This window comes from Giraffa tippelskirchi, chromosome 10 (assembly GCF_054371585.1).
Source record: "Giraffa tippelskirchi isolate mGirTip1 chromosome 10, T2T-mGirTip1v1.2.pri, whole genome shotgun sequence".
Classification (NCBI taxonomy): Eukaryota; Metazoa; Chordata; class Mammalia; order Artiodactyla; family Giraffidae; genus Giraffa; species Giraffa tippelskirchi.
Genome location: NC_137284.1, coordinates 121747289 through 121774080, shown reverse-complemented (window position 1 = coordinate 121774080; position 26792 = coordinate 121747289). Strand labels below are relative to the sequence as shown.

The 26792-nt window shown below is 46.7% G+C and overlaps 1 protein-coding gene across 6 annotated transcripts in view; it reads right to left on the bottom strand.

Moving 5' to 3' along the window:
- The window catches only part of NUDCD3 (NudC domain containing 3), a 72058-nt gene that overhangs the window by 24814 nt on the left and 20452 nt on the right, over positions 1-26792 (bottom strand). The gene's annotated exons all lie outside the window — the stretch shown is intronic.

Here is a 26792-nt window from a genome sequence, read left to right as displayed (position 1 = left end):
TGAACTGCAGGCTTTCTTCAGATGTGAGCAGTGTGCTTATGAGACAGCCTAGGAAAGAAACCCCGTCAGCCGAATCTTCTTGTACATGCATTACCAACCCATCACAGATGCAAACAGGCATGGCCAAGAAGCTGATGTCAAAAATAAAACACAAAAAAACACTTGTCACAAAATTTAAGTGTTAATAATAGTAAAAACACCACATAAAAATAAGTTGAGAGTCCATCATAGTAAGTTTTTGATCTAAATTAAAAGACAGAAACCTAGTCGAGGAGGAGACAACACCTATGAACATGCCCATCCCAACAACAGGTCCATGCAGCCCCCTTCTCCTGCACGTGCGGAGCCCCGCTGATGCACCTGAGGGAGAGGCTGATGGGTGGGCTGCCACACTCACCGTGCACACCTACATGTCTGCAGAGGAAAACACACAAGAGGGTCAAGGGCTGTACCCCATCAGCCTCTCACCTCTGGTCAGGAGGGGCTGCAAGCGGTGGTTATGAGGAACACACTTTTCAGGTGAATGTTTTAAGCCAAGAACACGTTCACCTCCTGTGGGTATGCCTTCCACACCTTAAATCTGAGGCTGGGCCTCTGTCACAGCCCAGGCTCTCTGGGCTGGTAAACTGGTGGCTGCTACGGGCTGAACTGTGTCCCCCAAAATGAATGTGTTGAAGTCCTAACCCTTGGCACCTCATGCGGAGACATGGTCTATACAGATGTAATCCAGTTAGAATGAGGTCATTAGGGTAGGCCCTGACCCAATGCGACTGTGTCCTTAAAGGGCAGGGGCTCTGGACACAAAGACACATGCAGAGAGGGACAACGTGAAGAACCTTGGGGAGAAGACAGCCACGTGGCAGAGGCGAGCGATGTGGAGCTGGTGTTTGTGGAGGGTGCTGGCCAGGCAGCATCACAGGGTGGGCAGCTCAGCAGGCCCGTGCCCCTCCCTTCCCCCCGCATGGACCCACAGCTTCTCCCCAGCACAGATCAGCAGCTGTTGGGTGTTTTTAACACTTTAAATCCACATTCTCTTTAAATAAAGTTGATTACTTCCAGCCGACAGTGTGCAAAAAATATGTCTCCTGTCATGTGCAGGTGCTCTGGGCCCCAGCCCTCACCCTTTCCTCCCGGACCAGCCTGCAGCCACACCCCTGCAGCTGCTGGCCAGCATGCGGGTGGGAGGGGGAAGGGGGCGGGGGGAGTGGGAAGGGTGGGAGGAGGAGCGTGAGTCAGCAGGCAGGGTGCAGACAGGGAGCAGGCCTCACTGCAGCACCCACGCCTGATGAGCCGGATCAGCCCAGATAACAGGGTTGTGACCATGTTAAAGAAAAAGCCCTCTCCAAGGAAGAGGCTCTGCTGGGCGGGCAGGCACCCACAGCCAGCGTCACCTGCACAGATGGGAAAGGAACTCAGGCCGCCTCCCCGAACCCTCCCTCCAAGCCCCTGAACCGTGGGGGTGGCAGTGTGGGAATTAGAACAGCCAGTGGCGAGAGGGAGAAGTGGTGGGTAAAAAGCCCCCAAATAAAGGCTCTTGTGCAGGAGACTGGAGCCCATATAGGGAACAGGTTATAATTCAGCAGTGGGCAATCTCAAGCCCCTTTCCAGGTTCCCAGGGTTGGGATGGGGGGGTGTGGATTCCCCACTACATGGAGACAGGTGCTGGCCAGCACTCACCAGGTTCCCGGAGCCAGAAAAGAGCTGCTTCCACCCTGGCACATCCTGCCTCCACTCACTCACACCTGCCCCTCATGCTCTAAGGCAAAGGTCACCTCTCCTGGGTGTTCAGTGGGACACAGGTGTGACAGCTCCCCACCCACCTGTAGATGCCACTGTCCATGTAGTACCTGGGGGAGTGGCCAGGGCTTATGCGTGAGTCATGTGGTGTGCGTGTGTACATGTGACTCAGTACGTCCTGTGAGCATGTGTGTGGTGTATACATATGTGTGTGGAGTACACAGTGTGTGAGCACTTCCACATGCACGTTTTCCCTTGTGTGCGTGTGTGATGTGAACATGTGGTGTGAGCATGTTTGTGCTGTGTGTGCGTGCGTGCAAGCCTGTGTGAGGGGGTGTACATGGTGCAGACAGTACATGTATATGTACATTAGCAGACAGTAGTTCATCCTCTCCCTTTACAGAGCAGCTCCATCTCTCATCGATTCCCAGCTCTTCTCACGGATTCTACCACATCCCACACCTGGAGCTCGTGCTCCGCAATGAGAGAAGCCACCACAATGAGAAGCCTGCACAACATAACTAGAGAGTAGCCTCCACTCGCTGCCACTAGAGAAGAGCCCGTGCAGCCAAAAACAATAAATAAAGGTATAACAGAATGATATAATCACTACTGTGTAACCTACAACGGAAACGTTGGGTCTGGGCAGCATTCCTTGACGGATGCTGAGCGCTAGGTGAGAGGTGGATGGGAGTCTGCTCACAGAAGGACCGGAAAATCTTGCTTTGCCACAACAGCAAGATACCAGGCACCTCCTGAGAGAGCCTCACCTCTGTGGTAGTCCTGCCCTAATGCCAAGCCTTAAATCCGCTCCACACCACAAGTCTAATCACCAGACTACAGGGAGCAAAGCGGCAGAGAACGTATCCATCAAAACCACCAACATAAAACCAGCCAAGTCCCGCATCTGGGAAATTACAATAGACAAAATTCTAAGTTTCTTTACAAACAAATGGTTACAAAGGGCATCATAAAATGAAAAAAACAGAAGAGGAATTATTCTAAATTAAGAGACTTAGAAGATACAGCAACCAAATGTAATGTCTGGACCTGCTGGACTGCTATTTTGAAAAAACCCACTGTAAAAAGACATTTTGAGACAATGAGGGAAAAGTGAAGGCAGTCTGGACATTAGATGATTATAGGGAATCATAAATTTGTAAGCTGTGAGATTCATTTAGTTCATTTTTCTTTTTCACTGAAGTATGCATGGGTGAAAGAAAGTTTGTGATTTCTGGGCTCTGTCACATCAAAAAAAAAGAAGGGATTAGGGAGAGAAAGGAAACATGAATTCTGACATATTGTTAATGAGAAAGTGGGGGAACCTCATGGACATTCAGTATGCTATCCTCTCCTTTTTGTGTCACCAAACCTGAAGGATCTGTCTTGGCTATTCACCCAGGACTGGATCTGCTGGATCAAGGGTAAAAAAGAAAGCATCTCACCATTAAGAGATAGTGGGAAACTCGTTTCCAAGGGCTGCCCCAATTCTCACTCAACAGTGGTGTGCACAGGGTCCTATTCAACACTGGAACACTTTCTCAAGTTTTATCAAGTAAACATATACAAAAAATAGTGTTTCCGATCGGTCTTGATTCACATTTCCCTGCATGTAACATTAACTGGCCATATGCGACTCATTTCTGCAAAATTCCTGCCATGACTTTTGTTTGTGCTTTCCCTGGTTTAAAGAAGTTCTCCATAAATTTTTGATAAAATTCTTTGTTGGTTTCCGAGTATACAAACGCCTTCTCCTGGCTGATAAGTTGTCTTCCTACTTCCTTCCAGATGTCTGATTAACTCAAGCACCATCATTATCATCAAACAATCTCACAGCTCCTTCCCTCCCTGAAGTCTGAAGGGCATCGCATCTATTTTCTAACAGGAATACTCTAATATTTTAATCTCTAGTTTTTGGAGTTATCATGCCCTTTGCATTCATTCAACCTGGCTTCCTTGTGTAGTCTTTTCTTCTCTTGACCACTTGGACGAGGAGCTTGACTAAACAGAAAGTCCAGCTGAGGAACACAGGGGCTAGCCAGGAAGAGGACTCGCCTGCAGTCACTGCGTGCACCAGCCCAGCTCCTCTGGGATACCTTCTGGTCCTTAGCGCCCACTCACCACCTTAAGGAAGGCTCAGTTTAATAAAAAAAAATCCTTACAACAAGTATATTTTGAAAATGTGCTTTTAACATTTTAAAATTAATTTTGCAGTACTGTTAAAAATGCAAGCTGATTCTATATTTACCTAAAATAAATGAGGCAAGGTGCTTGGAGTCTCATGATATGCCGATGAATCACTTGACAGGTGTTAATGCAAATTTAGGGAACGTCTTTGACAATCTGTATCAGATGGTCAGCCAACAAAAACATAATCAATATTTACTACAAACTCTTCTAATTAACAAAAGATATAAGTTGGTTATAGTGAGACATTTTCTTAAATCATGTTAATTACCTTAACAAGGGAAAGAGACGTCCCAGTTTTTTTTCACAAGTGTATAAATGTGAAATACACATTTTAAAACAAAAAGATAATTTACTCCATAAATATACTGAATTCTTAGTCTTTTAAATCAATTTTCTATTCCTAGTCATCCAAAATCAGGACACTTATGACCAGCTTTACCATTTCAAGTCCCAACATACTTCCCAACTGAGGGATACAAGTGTATCTCAGAGATATGGTGGGTTCTGTCCCAGACCACCACACAACCCAATAAAGTGAGTCAGAAGAATTTTCTGGTTTCCTAGTGCATGCAGAAATTATGTGTCGTTTACACTCTACCATACAACTATTCTGTGTTAAGTGTGCAACAGCATTGTGTCTAAAAAGACAATGTACATACTTTAATTAAAATTACTTTATTGCTAAATAATGCTGACTATCATCTGAGCTTTTAGTGAGTCAATCTTTTTGCTGGTGGAGGGTCTTGCCTTGATGTGGTGGCTATGGACTGATCAGGGTGATAGCTGCTGAAGGATGGGGTGGCTGTGGCGATGTCCTGAAAGGAGGCAACAATGAAGTCTGCCACACAGGTTGACTCCTCCTTTCATGAAGGATTTCTCGAGCAGACAATACTATTCAACAGCATTTTACCCACAGGAGATCTTCTTTCAAAATTGGAGTCAATCCTCTCAAATCCTGCTGTTAAGTTTATGTAGTATTTCAACGCTCTGCTGTCCTTTCACCAATAATCTTCACAGCATCATCACCAGTAGATTCCATTTCAAGAAATCACTTTCTTTGCACATCCACAAGAAGCAACTCCTCTTCCATTAAAGATTTATACTTATAACATACATAATAATAATGAAAAGCCTTGAAATATTAGCCAAATTGTGACACAGAGACAAGAAGTGAGCCAGACAAGAAGTGAGCAAATGCTGCTGGGAAAATGGGGCTGAGAGACCTGCTTGACACAGGATTGCCACAGACCTTCAACTGGTATGCAACACAGTATCTGTGAAGCACAATAAAGCAAAGTGAGATAAAATGAGGTATGTGTGTAATGGGACCAGAGGAAAACAATACCCAAATTTCAGGAGTTGCGTATCATCAGGGATGCAACCAGCAACACAGTCACATGTCAGAAACATCCTATCATTAATACTAAGAAGGCTAACATAAATTTTATTTTTTTCTATTCTCAAAGTGTTTTACTAAGACACTGTCTGAGACGCGACAGGTCAGGGGTTGGTAAATGACAGTCCAGCACCTGTTTGGTAAATAAAGTTTCACAGGAACAAGCTACAGTAATCCATTTACAAAGCATCTCTGGCTGCTTTGGGCTCCAGAATGAATGACCTGCAAAGCCTGAAATATTTACCAGCTGGCCCTTTAAATTAGTTTATGCAATTCTGGAATTTGGGGGTTAGTTTTTAATGAGGTTTGGTTCATTTGGGCTTTTTGTTTTTGTTATTTTTGAAAAGCCATGTTTCAAGAAAACTTTTAAAAGGCAACAATTTTAATCAATAAGAAAGCATCTGAAATGAAAGGACTCTCATCACTGGGACACGTGGCCAGACGGGGCTTCCCCTAGTCCCGTGGACAGCACACGAGCCAGGGGTTCAGGATCATGAGCTAGACCACTCACACCCACTCTGGGCTGCAGGCTCTTCATCCTGTCACCTCCCAGGATTCTCGGGTGACAATCACGTGGAAGTGTATGCACACAGTGCGCATGGCAACACACACGTTTTGTGGGATTTTATCTAGTGTTTCCCTCCCATAAACCCTCCCAACACCCCATCCCTGCCCCTGTCCCAAGGAAGAGAGCAAATGGTCTTTCATTCTGGAAGCTGTCTGCTGTCCTCTTCTCTGATCACCTTCCTGACTGTCCCCCTGACTAGACAATCTCACCCACCAAGTGAGGTGGGTACACTCAGGCTTCGGGCCTCCACCTCTCTAGTCCAGACCTTAGAGGGATGAGGATGAGGCTCAGAAAAAACAGAGGTAGGGGAATTAAATAGAGACCAAAAGGGATATCAAGAATCATCAAGATGATTCTGAAGAGCACAAACCGGGGCGGGGAGCGGGGGACGGACACAGCCCCTGCAGATGTCAACTGTGGCCCTGGCACTCAGGGAGCAAATGGTGAGCAGGGAGACCACCCCAACCAGAACCAGTGCCTCCCTCGTGCACTTGGGTGGCACATGGGTGAGGAAGAATGGCTGTCTGACAAAGGGTGCCAATGCACAAAACTAAACCTAGAAGTGAAAAGCACACTTAACACTTTAAACGTTTTGTAGGAAATAGTTTTACCACATCCAAGTAGAAAAGTATTAACAAGAAAATATATTAGATGTAAAGAAAATTTACATCTAAATTAAATGTAATACTTATGGATCAGAAGGCCCCCAAAACACACAAAGTTAAGGACTTCCCTGGTGGTCCAGAGGTTAAGAAACCACTGGCCGATGCAGGGGACACAGGTTCAATCCCTGGTCCAGAAAGATTCCACATGCCTTGGGGTAACTAGGCCCACACACCACAACTACTGAGGCCACACTCTAGAGCCTGTGCTCTGCAACAAGAGAAGCCACCACAATAAGAAGCCCGAGCACCGCAACCAAGAGTAGCCCCCACTCGCCATAACTAGAGAAAGCCTTCTCACAGCAACCAAAAACAAATAAATAAATAAATAAAAATGTTTTTAAATACAATTAAAAGGTAGACCAGAGTGAGGAAGAAGACCTATGACACATAACCAACAAAGAACTGAAATATATAAACAATTTCTACAAATCAGTAACCAAAACAGGAAAAGTCGGCAAGGGCTATCAAGAAGACATTCAGAGAGGAGGAACCTGAACTGCCACTGAACACCAGATGACATGGCCTGCGAGTAACCACAATCGTGAGCAGAATGATGGACTCACCCGTCGACTGACCAAAAAATAAAAGTAAACCACTGAGATAATGAGAGAGCAGGGTGACAGGAACATAACCTTCCATACACCTCTGGAGAGTGCACACCCTACAACAGCACTTCTCAGAGCGAGGGTCATAAAATCTGCGAGCGGAACAGAACACAACCAGAAGAGAGTCTGCATGCTGCTGCCCAAGAGAACCCATCACACATGTAGGAAAGGAGCTGCACCACGACCAGGAGAGGTCATGGAGTTAAGAGAGGGTCACGGGGCTAGAAGGAGGGCCCTGGGGTAGAAAGGGGGTCACAGAGTAGGCAGGACATTGTATCAGAGATTTATCTAATGTCCAGTGGGGGTAAACATGACTGCAGGTTCAATCAGTGGTCCAGTGTATGAGGCTGAACAACTGGAAACACAGTTTAAAGACAAAGGATGACGACTGAGTGGTGCTTGTGTTGGGGGATGGATATATCCATCAACACAAGACAGAGAGAGAAGCTCACAGTCAACCAGTCAACCACAAAAGCAGGAACACGTCTTCCAGAACGCATCCAAGCTGGGACACAGAATTCACCTACTAGAAGGACTGGCTTATTCCATCGCAGGTTATAGGTGACAGGAGCCCTGTTCTCCCTCTCAGAGAAAGGTACAAAGATTTCAATGTATTTTCAGAAAAAAAGATAATAAGCACATATACTGACAGGGCAGTGGTAGGGGGCCCCAGCGGCAGGGGTTCCCAAAAGTAGTGAGCTCATTCACTGCCACGTATGGTTTCTAAATATTGCCTGTAAACAAAGCAATCAGGCTCCTTGGAGAATGGGTGGAAAAGAAAATACGACGAGATGAGGCTGGAACCAGGCAATGCCAGAAAGTAAGGAAGTGATCAAAAAGCCACAGGATGCAGAACGTCAAGAGGACAAAGAAGCCAACCAGAGAGCTGCCAATGGGGCAGAACTGGAGCTGACCTGAGTGGCTGAATATACAACACAGTGTTGGACTATAAGGCACAGAATAAAGTGATACCCGTGAGTCACTCTGATACGAATGAATGACTGAATAAACAAACAACTAATTAATAAACAGAAGGAATGAGGGAAATATAAAATCAGTGTTACTATCACAGTGATAATTGCTGTAAGCAAGATTCACTGATGATGCCAAAAATACTGGGTGAGATTTTTAAGGGGAAATGGGATATTTGCATAACCTCCCCCCAAACAGAACACAACATCTCCCCCCAAACATTCATCAATTAATAATGTGGTTTTAATCTATGTTGAGAATTTAACAAATTCTCAGCAACTCCTCTACCCTCCTAGGAGGTGGAGATGGACTCAGTGACCAGAGAACAGAAAGGGAACAGCAGTGACATTAGGTGAAGACACCTGCAGACTTATCCTTAACCAGGTGACCAAGCTAACATCACAGCTTTAAGTCCAGTTTGTATCACAGACACTCATAGGATGTGAGGGGAGGGACACATCACCTCTGCGGTCTTCATCCCAAAATCCATATCCCAGTTGGATCATGAGACAAGACCAGAGCAACCCAAACTGAGTGCCTACAACACACCTGATGTCTGTCTTCACAAGTTTGACGGTCACAAAAACCAAAAAGACGGAGAAACTGTCCTAGGCTGAAAGTGACTAAAGAAACATGACAACAACAAGCAAGGTGGCATTCTGTTCCTTTCTGGAACAGAAAGAGAACACTAACTAGTGAAGGGGTGGTAGTGGTGGGACCAAAAACAGAAAAACCTTCAAAAGACAAGTCCAGCTCACTTTAGGGGCAGATGGGCAACTCCACTCTTAGGCTCACTCTACAGCCACGAACTCAGGCCCTGAGACTCAAGCCCCCCCAAAGTTTGAATCCTGACTTTCACTGGGGCAAGGGTGTTATCTGATCACATGTCTCAACCCCTTTAAAGCCTGGATTTCCTCACCTGCTTACTCTCAGGGCTGCTGAAAGACTTACATCAAACAATATTCACAAGACCCCACCCGGTACTCCATGTGCAGCAGCTCTCTATGATGCAGGGTTGTTAATAATAGATATTCGCTAACATTTCCTGCCCGTGATGCTGAACCAAAGCCCAAGCAATGAGGCTTGGCATCATCTTCAATTCAAGATTACTGTATTTACTCTTGTCCCCCCAACTCCTTTTCCTCCCTATCTCCCGAACTTCTCCAGTCCCACCGATTCTGAAAAGGAAATAAAAGGGCTTTTTCCCTCTGCATAATTTCCCTGCCGACTGCCATTGTTCATCGCACTTGATATAGCAAATTCTGGCAATGTTTTCCCATTTGCTTTATCTGGAGGGTGGTTATTTACTGCTCCTGATGTTTTGAGGGGGGGCGACAATGCCAGGGATCCACAAATAGCAAGGTGTGTCTGCACAACAGTTAATCCGTGGAGGGCACCGTTGAGCTGGCTTCCTAACTTGAACTGCAGCTTGGCAACAAAGGACCTAAGGGATTTTAGCCTGAATTACTCCAATCTAGACTCAGAAAGATGGTCCTTTGTTTTCTTGCATGCAACAACTGCTGGGAGGAATTCCAGCAGAAGAGCTATGCAATCTGCTGGGAAACAAGCCCCACAGCGACAGCATCAACCTGCCCCGTCCCGAGTAAAAGGGTCACCCACATCAAATAGCCCAAGTTCTCGGCACACCCTGCCTGACCCCCAGCCCCGCTGCCTGGTATCTGCCCGGCACTGGCCTCCCTGTGCCACCCTCTCCTCAGGCCCCCACATTCAGCTCCGTCCAGGCCTGGCCACCAGCAGTGCCAAAGCCAAACCCCTGTGACTGCAGCATCCACACACTTGCTGCTGAAGTACCAGCTAAGCACCACTACGCCTACGCCATTCTGGGTACTGAGGCCTGAGAGGGGGCATCAAGGGCAAGGCCCACTTGAGTGGGGCTCAGACCATGAGGGCCAGTGGTGCACCGAGTTAATAAATGTGACTGGATGGCCCCTACAGAGCCTCCAGGGCCTCCACTGAGATCTGCTAAAACGACAGGACGGGCTGCTCAGAAAGGTCACAGAGCCACATCTCTGGTCAAGGGAGTCACTCAGAGGCTTGGCAGGCAGAAGGGTGCCTATGACTCCAGCAAACGGGGGAGGCAGGCGCCCAGCCTGAAGCTAGCTCTGCCAGCGACTTGCCATGTGACCCTGGACTGATGCCTCAAGTTTCTCACCAGTAAAATGGGGACGCATCAGTACCAATCTCAGAGATGTGAGGATTAAATGAGTCAAAACATGCAAAGCGTTGAGAGCAGAGCCTGGCCCAGAGTAAGTGTCACCATCATCAACATCATTACTCACCTGGATCATCAATTCTATAAACACAGTCACTGTTTTGTCAAAGACAAGAAGCAGTCATGTCCGGCAAAACCTGGGCTTTCAAAACCAGGGTTTGGAATTTAATCAAAAAATGATAGGTGGTCACCACAGGGTTGGAACCAGGAGTGATATCGTTTGATTGCTTTAAAAGGTCCCTGCAAGGCGCCATGTGGAAGTGATCAGATGGCAGGACACTCCCAGTGTGGGAAAGGAAGCTGGTGGGGGGTCAGCAGGGACAAGAAGAGGTTGGAGGAGAGGGTGCTGAGGGCACCAGCCAGTAGGTGGCATGGGAGCCTAAAGGGGCGGTGGGAGTAGCAGGAGGGTGAGCACCTGGAGGGCTGGCAGAGCCCAGATACTCAGAACCTAGGGGCTGAGAGTCGGGGACTGGGTGACCCAACCACACTGGAGGCATGCCTCACCTCACCCGCCCATTTTCCTCAGCCTGCTCATCCGTCCTTTCCTGTCCCCACCAAGCCCTTACCAGGACCAAGCTTCATCCCTGATGATAAGAGGTGTGAATCTCCCCCTTCACACTCAACACCAGGACACAGACAACACTGCAGACACACACAGAGCAGGCGTGGTGTTATCTGCTCATCTCACACTTACACTTGGGCAGCAAAATGCACAGCTGTCACAGGGTCCCACATGAAACCACGATCTTCCAGAAGAAAAACCACACCTAACATGGGGTCTGCTATACAGCTGGACAAGCTCTGAACACATTAAATGTAAACCACAGAACTTATAAAATACATTCATCATAATCTTAAAGAAGACATTCTCACCATGTTTCTTTTAAATCCATCCAAAAAGCTTCAAGTTACCAATGTCTGAGCTTCACTTTGCATCTGAGAAGAAGGCCCTGGCACTCTAAGCAGAGAGGGAGTCCATCTCCTCAGCTGTGAAGACCCAGGGCCATCAGGGGTGGGGAGGGTTGTCCACTGAAGCAGCCTCAGGCCTGACCTGAAGTTGTCCTGTTGCAAGTCAGCCTCACGTTAGCCTTCTGCGTGTGCGCCAGCTTCCTCTCAGTAAACTCTAGAATGCCTTTTCAGCAGGCAAAAACTCGCACCTGGAAGTCAAGAGTCCCTTGGACTGCAAGGAGATCAAAACAGTCAATCCTAAAGGAAATCAGTCCTGAATATTCACTGGAAGGACTGATGCTGAAGCTGAAACTCCAATACTTTGGCCACCTGATGCGAAGAACTGATGCATTGGAAAAGACCCTGATGCTGGGAAAGACTGAAGGCAGGAGGAGAAGGGGACGACAGAGGATGAGATGGTTGGATGGCATCACTGACTCAATGGACATGAGTTTGAGCAGGCTCCGAGAGTTGGTGATGGACAGGGAAGCCTGGCATGCTGCAGTCCATGGGGTCACAAAGAGTCAGACACTACTGAGTGACTGCACTGAACTGAATCCACTAAATTCTAATAAGTGAAAATCGATCACAAACTGCAGGCTGATGACCTGAGACAGGGCTTAGCATAAGGCTGGGTAACCAGCATGGGGGCAGCCGCAGGCCCAGGCCCCATGCAGCCATTTCTATCCTCTCTCTCTCCAAGTTTCTGAGATAGAACCGGCCTGTCTCCTCCATTCTCACCTCAGGTTCCTACTGCCTGGCTCTCATCCACCGCTTTGACTGTAAACCCAAACAGAGAAACTCAAGGCAGGGGAATTAGCCCTTTTCTCGCCCAATCACCATCTTGACTCCTTCCACACCCTCTCCACCCTCTGCCAGGCCAGGAAGAGGTGTACCAACACCGAAGACCTTCACGCTGGTGTGGCACGAATATACATTGCAAAGAGAACAACTCCAGTGAACTAAGGTGCTAGTTAATGGGCTTCCCTGGTGGCTCAGACAGTAAAGAATCTGCCCACACTGTGGGAGACCTGGGTTCGATCCCTGGCTCGGGAAGACTCCCTGGAGAAGGGAATGGAACTCACTCCACTAGTCTTGCCTGGAGAATCGCCATGGACAGAAGAGCCTTGTGGGCTACAGTCCCTGGGGTCACAAAGAGTTGGACATGAATGAGTGACTCACACACACACACAAAGTGAAGCATTCATTTGACATAGCAAAGTTCCACTCCTAACAATGCTATGGAACACAGAATTTCGATGTTAACTAGAAATGCTGAGCCCTAGGGACCTGGGATGTTGCGCTTGCTTCCTACTGCCAAGGTCAACGTTGCCAGGCCCCCTGGCTGCCTCCTGCTTGACTCTTCCCATGGATATACTGTCTCTCACATCCTCCAGCTCTTCTCATCTACTGCTACCCACCTCACCCCTCTGCTGCTATGTCGCTTCAGTCGTGTCCGACTCTGTGCGACCCCACAGACGGCAGGCAGCCCACCACGCTCCGCCGTCCCTGGGATTCTCCAGGCAAGAATACTGGAGTGGGTTGCCATTTCCTTCTCCAGTGCATGAAAGGGAAAAGTGAAAGTGAAGTCGCTCAGTCGTGTCCAACTCTTAGCGACCCCATGGACTGTAGCCTACCAGGCTCCTCCGTCCATGGGATTTTCCAGGCAAGAGTACTGGAGTGGGGTGCCATTGCACCTCACCCCTCAGCAGACTTTAAAAACAAACAAGGACTTAAAAACCCCCATTCCCAACCAGCATTCCCTTCAGGAAGTCACTTCCTCTCCATCTAATCCTCCAGAGCACCCCACTGTGAAACTCTGGCAAGCCCAGCAACTTTCAAGTGTCACAGCCAAGCAGGGCTTCTGTAGTTTCAGAGCCTGCATTCCCCCTACAGTATCTGACATCAACTTTCTGCCCGAGACCTGGGCCCCCCTTCTCTCTCCTCCATCATCACACTCATCACCACCCAGTCCCCCACTCTTCTCCTCCACCATCACAGCCATCACCACCTGGTCTCCACTGGCCAACCTTTCCTCTGCCCTGGCCTCCCTATAAGCTCCAAGGGTCACAGCACTAACCCTGCATCTTACACACACACCTCTGGAAACACTGCCAGTGAGGTATCCTGTTTGCACCCCCAGCTGTGTCGGCTCCCTGTTAACTTGCAAACAAGCCACAGTACCAAACTCTTGAGTTAGAAATCACTGGCGATTTCCCACAAGATAGACCCACTTCTTCAGCATGACATTCAGGGTCCTTCACCAGGTCATCTAAGCCCCCAGGTACAGACAAGCCCTCTCTCCTCTGACCTCCCACAGGACCACAAGAACACCAGCACACCAGTATAGGAATCCCCCTGACAGGGCTGCCTACCCTTTTCAACCTGCTGACCTCCCACTCCATCTCCCTGGGAGTCTGGCAGAGTCTCCCCACTAACTGTGCCTGGTGTTTCTGTCTGTCTTGTTTTGGAAGGGAGGAGGGTTGTTGGGGTATGTGTGTGTACACACACATGTGCACAGTAGAAGGTGCATTCCAGACTCTGACACAGCATCGATGGTACTCACAGTGTGAGGACCAGAATTGGCAGCTCTGAGCTTATGTAACACTGAGAAGCAATGAGCACCTGACCCTAGAGAGAAAGTGGAAGACCAGGCAAAGGGGTTCACATGTCTGATTCAGTCACAGCAGGGAACATCTTCGAAGGAATTCAGATTTTTTTAAAAAAAGCAGAATAATTTAGTGCTCAAGGACACAGACTCTGGAGTCAAGGTCCCTGCTGGGCCACCGATCAGCAATGGAACCATGGACAAGCTGGCCCAGTTCTCCAAGTCTCGGTGGGCTCACTGGTGCAATGGGAAGCATAACCCCTCACTGAGGAAACAGCATGGGCCTGTGAGCTAACAGACTGGCAGTAGCTGACCCCCAGAATCCATCCACAAGTTGTGTTGGTCCTTATCCCCAATTTACACACATGAGATTGCACAATTCAGGTCCAAACACACACTAACTATGACCTCTGGGTGCTTTCCACCTGCCCACCCACACGACCCTAAGCTCTCAGAGTGTGTGGTCAGGCTCTCACACTGACAAAACACACTTCTCCACACACATCCAGGGTCTTGGTCAGAGTGTAGCTGTTTTCACAACCTGACAACAGCTCAACATGGAAGAGATGGCGGCCCAAGAGTTCAGCCAAAGCAACAACATACCATGGGAACACTAATGCCTGCTGGATTTCTGTCTCTGCAAATAGTACTTTCCGTTCTCATTAGTTACAGGCTGCCAGGGAATTTTAGCTGCGAACAGAATGAAGACAGGCTGGAGAAACACTCCTACTATTTATAAAGTTCTGTGTCAGAGACTCAATCCTCCCTAACAGCCCCCTCCTCTTGCATATATACGAGCTGAGACCCTCCACCCAGTGCTGCTTTGAGGGGGGCTGAATGGATGACTGAACAAGATCCAGGCCATGGGCTGGCCAGGTGCTCCCGTAGCCCCAGGGTCGTGAGCAGTAGCACAATGCCACTCAGCCTCGCTGAGCTATTTTGCTGTTTGGCTCCCGCTACCTGTCCCCACACAGCACTGTTAATTTTACTGCTTCCCGAAAAAAATGCTTTGGAGGAGCCTCTTAGACTACTGTATATATTTGCAACTCCCATACTTTTACCCTTTAAAGTAGCAGAACTAGATACTGTATCGAATGTAATTACCTCACTGGACTAACAATGCCTGAGGAACACAGCCCGGTTTCTGGCAATGCAGACTGGAGAGTTCTACGTAGAGGTTTACAGAGAAAGATCTTTCTTTACTATTGGAAGAGTCACAAACAAAACCAGCATCAGAAAGGCACCTCTGACAGGCAGTCTTTCAAATATGGCATGTCTCCTCAGGCTACTGATGGAAAACCACTCCTCCTTTCACGAAAGGCACACTCTGCCTTCCTCGAAGACAGGCCCTGGCAGGGGACCCGAGGGTGCACAGGTCAAGGCCCTGACAAGGGAGCCGACACTGACTCTGCAGTCACACCCTCACCTCCCAAGGGATGGAGGAGCAGGAGAACCTGTCCTTGGACACCAGAACATGGTTCCCAATGGGCATCCTGCCATCCTCGAGACCAGACTCACACACAGCCCACCAAGACAGGCCATCACTGTCCGTGGTCAGGCCCAAGAAAGAAGGGGCTGGGACTCAAGTTTCACCACGTGTCTGGTGTCACCAGCCACCCTCACACACAGGCCCCATCACATCCCAGGCGTGCCTCGAGTTAATACCGGGATGTTAGGGTTAATGTTCGTCAAGATGCTGGGCTTCAAAATCTGTCTTTAAATGTAAAGAGTAAGGTTGTCTCGAGTCAAGAAATGCAAATAAAAACCAATGATACCACCTCACACCTGTCAGGGGCTTCTCTTGTAGCTCAGCTGTAAAGAATCCACTTGAAACACAGGAGACCCGAGTTTGATTTCTGGGTCAGAAAGTTCCCCTAGAAAAGAGATGGGCTACCCACTCCAGTATTCTTGGGTTCCTGGTGGCTCAGACGGTAAATAATCTGCCTGCAATGCGAGAGACCTGAGTTCAATCCCTGGGTTGGGAAGATCCCCTGGAGGAGAGCATGGCAACCCACTCCAGTATTCTTGTCTGGAGAATCCCCATGGACAGAAAAGCCTGGCAGGCTATAATCTATAAAAATACTGAATCACTATGTTGTACAGTGGCAACTAACACAATATTGTAAGTCAAACACATTGTAACATAAACCAATCATCTTCCATGTCAAAACAGTAAGCAAAGAGCACATGAACAAAGGATCTGCTGATCTACCAAGTTCTGCCATCCCAAATGTGGCCACATGGTTCAATGGGTGAGTTCAACTCCCTGAACTCACCTTCAGTCCACTGAGACCCACCTCACCCCTACCCCGATAGCTCTGCCCACTGTCCCGGCTCAGGTCAACGAGTTCTTCCTAAACCCTCTTGCTTTCAGATCCCCCTCGATCCATCCTACCCCTCTTCACTGATTCTTCTTCAACCATCCCCAGAGCTTCAGAACGCTTTCCCCAATCTCTCACTGGCCACAGTCCTTCTCACTCCTTTCAGAGACAAAACTTCATTCCCACGATTACAACCACCACTTCTAGGATGATGAGTGGCTCCAACTTTTGCTCCCCTCCCTAAACTTCAGACTGACACGCTCCTGTCGGCTAACCACTTCCACTCACAGGTCCCCACAGTCACCTCACACCTGAAACCAAACACATCCTCCTGTAACCACCGAACCCCCAAAGGCTCCTGAGGTGGGGACACAGTTACTTTAGGAAGTAGAGAAGTGGGGCTAATTACTAAGGACAGGATAATGAATCTGTCTAGGAAAAATCAGCCCCCTACCCTATTCCACAAAGCAAGCAACCACCCCTACCTACTCTCCAAAACCTCAAGGTTTACTCCACAGGGAACTGAAGATAGCCAGACACACACACACACACCCTCCATCTTCATATATGTGTCAGCCAGACACACACACACACACAAACACACACACACACACACACACACACACACACCCTCCATCTTCATATATGTGTCAGCCAGACACACACACACACACACCCTCCATCTTCATATATGTGTCCATCCCCTCACAAGAGTGAGATGATACTGCAGCTCTGAAGAACAGACTATTATGTTAAAGGCTGGCAACAACCCCTTTCAGAAAACAAAGAAAGAGCTTGTGGAAATGAATAACGATAGCAAAGTAAAAACTAACTCAATACAAAAGGACTGGAGGATGCAGATGAGGATATCGTGCATGAGTTTCCCAGAAAAACAGTCATAGACTGAATACACAGGCATTATCACATTTTTACTGTGTTTTGCAAATACTGCTTTCTTTTTTAAAAAAACAAACTGAAGCTTCATGACAACCTTACACTACCAGGTAAGGGTTAGCATTTTTTAGCAAAAAGAAATTATTTAATTAAGGCAAACTGGAAGAGGTCAAACAGGAGATGGCAAGAGTAAACATCGACATTCTAGGAATCAGAGAACTAAAATGGACTGAAATGGGTGAATTTAACTCAGATGACCATTATATCTACTACTGTGGGCAGGAATCCCTAAGAAAAGGAGTAGCCATCATGGTCAACAAAAGAGTCCGAAATGCAGTACCTGGATGCAATCTCAAAAACAACAGAATGATCTCTGTTCATTTCCAAGGCAAACCATTTAATATCAGGGTAATCCAAGTCTATGCCCCGACCAGTAACGCTGAAGAAGCTGAACTTGAACAGTTCTATGAAGACCTACAAGACCTATTAGAACTAACACCCAAAAAACATGTCCTTTTCATTATAGGGGACTGGAATGCAAAAGTAGGAAGTCAGGAAATACCTGGTGTAACAAGGCAAATTTGGCCTTGGAGTACAGAATGAAGCAGGGCAAAGGCTAATAGAGTTTTGCCAAAAGAACGCACGGGTCATAGAAAATACCCTCTTCCAATAACACAAGAGAAGACTCTACACATGGACATTACCAGATGGCCAACACAGAAATCAGATGGATTATATTCTTTGCAGCCAAAGATGAAGAAGCTCTATACAGTCAGCGAAAACAAGACCAGGAGCGGACTGTGGCTCAGATCATGAACTCCTTATTGCCAAATTCAGACTTAAATTGAAGAAAATAGGGAAAACCACTAGACCATTCAGGTATGACCTAAATCAAATCCCTTCTGATTATACACTGGAAGTGACAAATAGATTTAAAGCACTAGATCTGATAGACAGAGTGCCTGATGAACTATCGATAGAGGTTCATGACATTGTACAGGAGACAGGGATCAAGAAAATCCCCATGGAAAAGAAATGCAAAAAAGCAAAATGGCTGTCTGAGGAGGCCTTACAAATAGCTGTGAAAAGAAGAGAAGTGAAAAGCAAAGGAGAAAAGGAAAGATATTCCCATCTGAATGCAGAGTTCCAAAGAATAGCAAGGAGAGATAAGAAAGCCTTCCTCAGCGATCAATGCAAAGAAATAGAGGAAAACAACAGAATGGGAAAGACTAGAGATCTCTTCAAGAAAATTAGAGATACCAAGGAAACATTTCATGCAAAGATGGGCTCAATAAAGGACAGAAATGGTATGGACCTAACAGAAGCAGAAGATATTAAGAAGAGGTGGCAAGAATACACAGAAGACCTGTACAAAAAAGATCTTCACGACCCAGATAATCACGATGGTGTGATCACTCACCTAGAGCCAGACATCCTGGAATGTGAAGTCAAGTGGGCCTTAGAAAGCATCACTACGAACAAAGCTAGTGGAGGTGATGGAATTCCAGTTGAGCTATTTCAAATCCTCAAAGATGATGCTGTGAAAGTGCTGCACTCAATATGCCAGCAAATCTGGAAAACTCAGCAGTGGCCACAGGACTGGAAAAGGTCAGTTTTCGTTCCAATCCCAAAGAAAGGCAATGCCAAAAAATGCTCAAACTACCGCACAATTGCACTCATTTCACACACTAGTAAAGTAATGCTCAAAATTCTCCAAGCCAGGCTTCAACAATACATGAACCATGAACTTCCAGTTGTTCAAGCTGGTTTTAGAAAAGGCAGAGGAACCAGAGATCAAACTGCCAACATCCAGTGGATCATCAAAAAAGCAAGAGAGTTCCAGAAGAACATCTATTTCTGCTTTACTGACTATGCCAAAGCCTTTGACTGTGTGGATCACAATAAACTGTGGAAAATTCTGAAAGAGATGGGAATACCAGAGCATCTGACCTGTCTCTTGAGAAACTTGTATGCAGGTTAGGAAGCAAGAGTTAAAATTGGACATGGAACAACAGACTGGTTTCAAATAGTAAAAGGAGTACGTCAAGGCTGTATATTGTCACCCTGCTTATTTAACTTATATGCAGAGTACATCATGAGAAACGCTGGGCTGGAAGAAACACAAGCTGGAATCAAGACAGCCAGGAGAAGTATCAATAACCTCAGATATGCAGATGACACCACCCTTATGGAAGAAAGCGAAGAAGAACTAAAGAGCCTGTTGATGAAAGTGAAAGAGGAGAGTGAAAAAGTTGGCTTAAAGCTCAACATTCAGAAAACTAAGATCATGGCATCTGGTCCCATACTTCATGGGAAATAGATGGGGAAACAGTCGAAACAGTGTCAGACTTTATTTTTTGGGGCTCCAAAATCACTGCTGATGGTGACTGCAGCCATGAAATTAAAAGACGCTTACTCCTTGGAAGGAAGGTTAAGACCAACCTAGATAGCATACTGAAAAGCAGAGACATTACTCTGCCAACAAAATTCCATCTAGTCAAGGCTATGGTTTTTCCAGTAGTCATGTATGGATGTGAGAGTTGGATGGTGAAGAAAGCTGAGCACCGAAGAATTGATGTTTTTGAACTGTGGTGTTGGAGAAGACTCTTGAGAGTCCCTTGGGCTGCAAGAAGATCCAACCAGTCCATCCTAAAGGAGATCAGTCCTGGGTGTTCATTGGAAGGACTGATGTTGAAGCTGAAACTCCAATACTTTGGCCACCTCATGTGAAGAGCTGACTCATTGGAAAAGACCCTAATGCTGGGAAGGATTGGGGGCAAGAGAAGAAGGAGACGACAGAGGATAAGATGGCTGGATGGCATCACTGACTCGATGGACATGGGTTTGGGTAGACTCCGGGAGTTGGTGATGGACAGGGAGGCCTGGCGTGCTGCGATTCATGGGGTCGCAAAGAGTCAGACACGACTAAGCAACTCAACTGAACTGAACTGATTATTTTTTGATATATAATGCTATTGCACACCTAACAGGCTTATAGTGTAAACTTTTATATGCACTAGGAAACAAAAACATTCATATCACTTTATTATGACATTTGCATTATTGCAGTGGCTTAGAACCAAACCTGCAGTATCTGTAGGGTGTGCCTGTAGCCAAAAAAAAAAAAAAGAGTACTGAAACAAGAGATCCAATTTCCTAATAACAGAAAAATTAGATGAAGAATAAAGAAAATAAAGGGGAGAAGATAACCAGAAAGAATCTAAAGACATTTTGTAGAGATGAAGAATATCAATCTACAGTCTGACAGGCCCACCAGGCGCAAAGCACACTGAACTGAACTAGAGCCAAACCCAGAGAAGAAGAACACACTTTTGGAACAGCAGGAACACAGGGAAGAGTAAGCTTCTCAGTAAGAGCAAGAATCAGTATGCCCTCTGACTCTCAGGAGTGCACTGTGACCCGGAAGAAAACAAGGGAATGCAGGGCACACTGCCAGCCTAACACTCAGCATAGAGCCGGACCACCAATCCAGTGTAAAGGCAACACAGACATGTTCAGGCATTTGGGAGAGTGACCAGCTTGCCCCGGTTTGCCCAGGACTTTGTTGGCTTCAGCACTGGATTCTTACATCCTGGGAACCCACTCAGTCATGGGCAATCCTCTGCCCATAAAACAAAAGCCCCTTATCCCAAGAACCCCTTAATCCCAGGAAAATTAGGAAGGCTGGTGAAATCTCAAACACATTCCCTCATGGACACTTTCTCAGGAAGTTACTAGCAGGTGTTCTCAACCAAAACGTAAGAGTAAAGGAAGACTAAGGTCCACAGTTCACATCACATTTAATGGTAAAAGTCTGAATGCTTTTCCCCACGTCTAGGAACAAGAAAGGATGTCCACTCTTACTACTCTAATCAATGTAATACTGAAGGTGCTAGCCAGGGCAATTGGGCAAGAAAATAAATAAAATGCACCCAGAATGGAAGGAAGAAGTGAAAATATCTCTGTTTGCTGATGACATGATCTTGTAGACAGACAGATAATAGATAGATACTTAAGAATTCACTAAAAATTACAAGTTAAACAAAGTTGTGGGTTACAAAATCAATATGAAAAAATCAATTGTATTTCATAACAGTAGCAGTGAACAATATGAAAAAGAAATTAAGATAATTCCACTCACAACAGCACCAAAAAGAATAAAATGCTTAGGAATAAATTTAACAAAAAAATGATAAAACTTACGCTCCAGGGACTTTCCTGGCAGTCCAGCAGTTAAGACTCTGTACTTCCATTGCAGAGTAACTGCTTTCCTAACTGCCACAAGCTGTAACACAGAGTGGCAAAGAAAATGCCCTTCCTAAATGCAATACAAACATTAAATATCTGGATATTAATTGAGCTCAGAATACATGAAACCTGTAGATAATTCTCCAGGACAACTTTCTATAACTGAGTTTAATGAGAGAAGGAAAGGAAGCCATGAACAATGCAATGATATATCTGTTTTTAACAAGATTTTTTTTTTTAATTTAATTGGGGTTTACTTGGTAACACACTGAGTTGCCCAAAATGTTTGTTTGGGTTTTTCCATCACAAATACCCCAAGACACTCCACATGAAGAAGTGACTGTTATGCTTTTCACAAAATTTGCAGTAAGAGATTTTGGCTTTCTTGAAAAAATCTGAAGTCTCTGTTAAAGCCTGTCTGAACTGCATGATGATTCATTTCCACACCCACCAATTCGAGGTGGCCCTAGACAGCAGACCCAAGGACTAGCCTGGCCACAACACTGCCCATCTTACGAGTTCCTGAGCACATGCAGGGCCTTCACCTGCCTGCCTCCTGCCACGACATGGGCTGGAATACCAGGAAGCCCCCACTCCTAGCTCCTGGGGCCCTGTCCAGCACACCTTCTCCAGGAAGCATTTCAGATGTCTAAGTGGGTTTTCTGACCTCTTCCTGACACTCATCACACTGGACTACAGCTGTCTGCTGCCATCCCCACACCATGAGCCCGCAAGCACCTCCTGTCCCTCCGGCTCCAACGGCAGGGTCTGGCACGGGACACACGAGACACAACACACATGTGGGATGAGAGGGTAGAAGGGCAGGCCCATAAAGAGACACTTCCTCTAACATCGGGGTGGCCTGCAAAAAGAAGAGAAACTTCAAATAACCAGAGTTTCCTACCACTGGACTGATGGATTCTCACATTTGAGAGACTGGAAGGGCAGAGGACGACCCACCCCCATTGCTGAGGGTCAGGATCCCACACCCACAGCTGTTGAGTGCAGGCTGGGACATGCTATGAATGGAGTGCAGCCATGCCTTCAGTCCCAGTGGCCAAAACTGAGGAAACTGAGGAAAAGGGAAGCCTGGGAGCCAAGGCCAGACAGGTGTGACACGGCAGTCCCTGGGGACACTGCCACCCTCCTCAGCAGCTGGCCCAAACTTGTGACCACGTGGAAGCTGTCCACATTTGCGATGAACAGGTGATGACAGGACAACTTCTACAGCAAACAACATCAGTGCTCAGACCAGTCAGCTGTACAGGCAGATGCCCAAGAACAGGTGGCCTCCCTAGGAGACTATCTGTAGCATTGTAAAAATAAAGCCAGACACACACCCCCTGGGAGAGAAGGAAAGACAAAGAGAAATGTGTGTTACCTCTAGATCCTTGAGAATATTTCAAGTAACAGTAAAAGAAATGGATACATTTTGCTTACAAACAACAGTTCACAAATTGCCCTAAAATTTCAACAGAAACTAATTTCCAGGGTTTTAGTCACAGCTACTGAACAAATGCAACCCTTCAGTGTGTTAACATGTCCATTATATAATAACCTATAAATAAATCAAAACACATGCAATTCATATGCCAAAATCCTCTAACAATCATGTCTCCAAGATGACAATAAGTATAAAAACTTGATCAGTATATAAATTTGGGACTTCCATGGTGGTCCAGTGGTTAAGAATCTGCCTTGCAATGCAGAGAACTCAGGTTTGATCCCAGGCTGGGTCCGTCTAGTCAAAGCGATGGTTTTTCGAATAGTCATGTATGGATGTGAGAGTTGGACTATAACGAAAGTTGAAAGACAAAGAATTGATGCTTTTGAACTGTGGTATTGGAGAAGACTCGAGAGTCCCTTGGACTGCAAGGAGATCAAACCAGTCAATCCTAAAGGAAATCAGTCCTGAATATTCACTGGAAGAACTGATGTTGAATCTTAAACTCCAATACTTTGGCCACCTAATGCAAAGAACTGACTCACTGGAAAAGACCCTGATGCTGGGAAAGATTGCAGGTGGGAGGAGGAGGGGACAACAGAGGATGAGTGGTTGGATGGCATCACTGACACAATGGACATGAGTTTGAGTAGGCTCCGGGAGTTGGTGATGGACAGGGAGGCCTGGCGTGCTGCAGTCCATGGGGTCACAAGAAGTCAGACACAACTGAGCGACTGAACTGAACTGAACTAGGGAATTAATATCCCACATGCCGCAGAGCAACTAAGCTCACACTGCAACTACTGTGAGCTCTGCAGCCCATGTGCCACAACAAGAGATTCCCGCACGATGCCACGAAGATACCAAGTGCTGCAACTAAAACCCAAAGCCACCAAATAAATAAATATTTAAAAACATATAAATGTGTGTGTGTGTGTGTGTATGTGTGTACAAGCTTAACTTCTCGTGGAATAAAGAAACCTGAAAGCAGCTCATTCCCCCTGTTCAAACGTGCATAAAAACAGTGAAGTCCTACCTGGCTGATCGCTACCAAAGGGACAGAGGCCATGAAGTGCTGGGGGCCTGGAGGAAGCAGGTGACTCTGGGCCAACACACTGTCCTCTGCCCCTCAAGCCCCCACACTTCCCTCTAGACTTCAGGCAGCCTATTTACAACTAATCTGAGCCTGAAATGGAGCTTAATTTTAGAAAAAAAAACCCTAACAATCTTTTGCCTGTCTCATCACACTGTGCATTTTCCAGGCATACAACCGTGCATGAATCTGTTTGATTCTGGGCTCTACTAAAAGTTAGTCACCTCTTTGAAAATGCTTGACTAGCACAGCACTTAAGTGACTTGCACTGGTAGACTTAAGTACCTGCACTGGTAAACTTTACCTAGGACAGTAAAGTGCAATGATACAAAATATTTCTTATAAAAAGGGAGCATGATCTGGCAAGGTTAAGAAGTTTAGAAGGAAACCGAGTTTTCACTTTTTAAATAAATGAACGCTTAGCAACTCTTTGGAGAATCACCTCTTGATATAAACTTATAGAAAAGCAAAACAGGATCTAAAGCAGGGATCCCCAACCTCCTGGCCATGGACCAGTATCTCCAATCACATCATCATCGGCATTAGGTTAGAAACAAAGTGCATAATAAATCTAATGTGCTTGAATCATCCCAAAACCATCCTCACCAAGCCACATAGCTTATCCCCACAGACAAAGCCACCTGGCAGCCTCTGTGCCCAAGAAGAACAGTGTGCACAGGGCTCAGGCCACACTCGGGACACTGCAGCTCCATGCAGGACAACTGCTCTGTGCACATGCAGGACAGAGGGCTGAAGGGACCTCAGAGCTGATCCAGCACAATCCCCTCATTTACCCAGGACAGAACTGTGACTTGTCCACAGGCACTGTCCACGCTCTGCTGCCACCTTGTCCTGACCCAGGCTCAGAGGTCGAGTCCACTCAGACACTTTTGGGGAATAACTGCTAAGCAGTGCCTCAGAGACTCTCTAGAACAGGGATGTGAGGGAGCTTTTCCCCAGCAGGAGCGCTGCTCGAAAGGTGTCTTTCAGACCACAGGACACTCCTGGACAATGTGTGGCCAAAGGCTCCCACCCAGGGGCTCAGACCTGTCAGAGTCCTCTTGCAAAACGCGGTCCCTGCAGTGTATCACAGATGTCATAAGGACACCTGAACAGACATTTCGGAAATGGTAACACTGGATCCACATCTCACACATACAGAAAGAGCAAATGGATCTCTTTTTTTATAAATATAAAAAAATGAGACCACACAAAGGTTATTTTCACAGAACTATAGAAAAAACGCATACATGTACTTGAGGAAAATGGCTGAAGTCCTTCCTGAACTGAGCACAGGAAAAACTTTCTAATTCAAAATCCAGAACTCTCCCCCCAAAATTGATAAATTTTATAACACAAACATTATGAATATTAAAAAGTGCTTTTGCTTGGAGCAAAACCTAGCATAAGCAAAGTCAAGACACAAACTGGAGGAAAATATTTATAATATATTACAGATAAAAGCCTAATTTCCCCAAAATAGAGAGCAAGCTCTTAAAGTCAAAGTGAAAAAATAACAAACCCTACAGAAAAATGAGCAAAAGACAGAGTAGTCTCAGAAAAAAGATATACAATTAGCCTTAGCTGAGTGACAGTATGCAAAGCTTTACACATGATAAAAGAAATAAACATTAAAAATATGAACGTATCTCATCTTTCAAAGAGTAAAAAATTCAAAAGCTCAGCACACCCTCCGCTGGCCGAGCTGTGGGGACAGGCTCGTAGACACTTGCAGTAGGAATGCAGACAGCTCAGCCTTCCACAGGGGAGTGTCCGTGGCTGATCTAACAAAACCACGGACACACTAGCAACTGTAAGGGAGGGGGTGGAGGGAGCACGTGGGCAAGTTTCCGGTTATTTCTCATTTGGGAATATCTTGTTCTGGGTGGTGATTCATGGCAATGCTCGCTTGTAAAAATACATCAGACTATAGTTGAAAACTGCACCCATAACAGATGTGTGTGGTGTGTCACTCTGCCTAAGGGCACCCATCTTCGCAAACTCCCTTCCCTAGGAGATTCTGAATTCAAGTCGGCCAGAAGTTGCCTGTGGATCAAAGTGAAAGTTTCACGGGGGCAGCAGCCTCAACTGTGAGACGCACAAGACACAGGCCTGGGGTGTCTGGTGGGTTCCAGCTCAACCTCATCACTTACAGCTAACCAGGTTTCCAGCTGGTGGCTGAACAGACCACCGTCAGGCCTGCAAGAACCACGACTAAGCAGGATGTGGCTAAATTTACCAAGTATTCCAGGGGTCTTCCAAGTCTGGAGCCAGGTGATCCAGTGACTAGGGACGGCGGGAGGATGATGGGGCCATGTGGCCCTCAGCAGGGGTGGCCTTGCCCCCTCAGCAGAGCCAGGGGCAAGCCCTGCACTGACAGGGCACCTTGCTGAGCCAGCTGGTGCTGATGCCCAAGCGCACATGTCTCCCCGAAACCCAGGGGGGCATCTTGGGCATGTGGAGGGGGCAGTTCAGACAGATGACCTTTCCAGTTTCTCACTTACAACCTGCTTCAGATAATTAGCTGCAGGGTGTACCCCTCAAGCCTAAGTAGTACTTATGCACACAGACCAAATCTGAGATTCAGAAAACGATACGTGACTGACCTCAGGCAGGCTGAACCCAGAACCAGTGGCACGGTCAGAGAGGGAGGAGGACAGAAAAGGAGCCAGCGCATAGAGGGGAGTGAAGGGGAACATTCTGCTGGGATCAGGGAATGAGCAGGGAATGAGCCGGGGGATGGAGACAGGCGGGGAGAGCAGGAGACGGCTCCCTGGGGAGAAGTCTGAAGTAAAACGGTGCAGAGTGTGAGGTTTGCAGGACAAAGGGAATGGAGAGAAAGCAGTGAGTCAACGAGCTGGGCTAAGTGA